This window comes from Pteropus medius, unplaced genomic scaffold (genome assembly GCF_902729225.1).
Source record: "Pteropus medius unplaced genomic scaffold, Ma_sr-lr_union100, whole genome shotgun sequence".
NCBI classification, from domain to species: Eukaryota; Metazoa; Chordata; class Mammalia; order Chiroptera; family Pteropodidae; genus Pteropus; species Pteropus medius.
In genome coordinates this window covers 85,713-86,676 of record NW_024343734.1, presented here as the reverse complement: position 1 = coordinate 86,676, position 964 = coordinate 85,713, and positions in this window count along the sequence as shown.

Genomic DNA, 964 nt, shown 5'->3' with positions numbered 1-964 from the left:
GGGAAAAGGCACAGAAAACCGAGAGGAAAAGGGGCCAGAATTCAAGAGAAAGGGGGCAACAGAAACCCAGAGAGAGAGAGCCGAAGACAGACAGAGGTGGCCCTTGGCGCCGTGGTCAGCTCTCCGGCGGGGCCCTTCACCCCTGCCCCAGAACTATATCAGGAGGAAAGCTGACACCTGCCTGGGGAGGGGGGCATCCCGAGCCCTCCCTCGGCCTAAATATAGCATGGCAAGGTGGCAGGAAGGGTGTCCCCGGATTAGGGTGTTCCCCGCTCTTCCCCATCCCATCCCTGGCCAAGGCGACATAGAAGGTGGCTGCAGTTGTTTATCGGGGGGTGGGGGAGGGGCACCTCCCCGTCTTGGGAGTGTCCACTGGGTCCCCTCGCTGACCTCTCCACCCTTCCCCCCAATCCCTAAGCACCCAGCATGTCCCATCCTCTACCAGAGGGACTCTGTGTAACTCCCAGGCTCCGAGGGGGTGGTACAGGTGAGTTAGCAGAGTAGAGTAACGGGGCGACGGTCTCTTTCCCCCAAGCCCTCCGTGCTTTGGCTCTCTGTCCCCTTCTGTCTGGGTCTCTGTCTCCCCGTCTGGGTCTCTATCTCTCCCTTCTCTCTGGTCCCCGCGCCTCCGCGGTCTGTCTTCCTCTCTGAGTCTCTGAACCCCTCCCAGGCCGCTGCCCTGCCCTCTCCTGCTCCCGCAACACCCCGTCCCTCCCCCACCCCGTGGCTGTCTCTCTTTGCCTCTGTCTCTTCTGTCCTCTCTGTAGGTTTGGTTCCTCTCTGCCTGTGTCTTCTCTTCGGATCTCTGTGCCGAGCTCTCTGCCCGCTCCCGAGACTGCCTGGTGTCTGTCACCGTGAGGGGATCTGTCTTCATTTCTGTCTCCAGATGTGCCTTTTTCCGCTTCAGAGAGAAGTGACAACCTTTATCAAACTCTTCCCACAGTTGTACTTTCTCTCTCTCTCT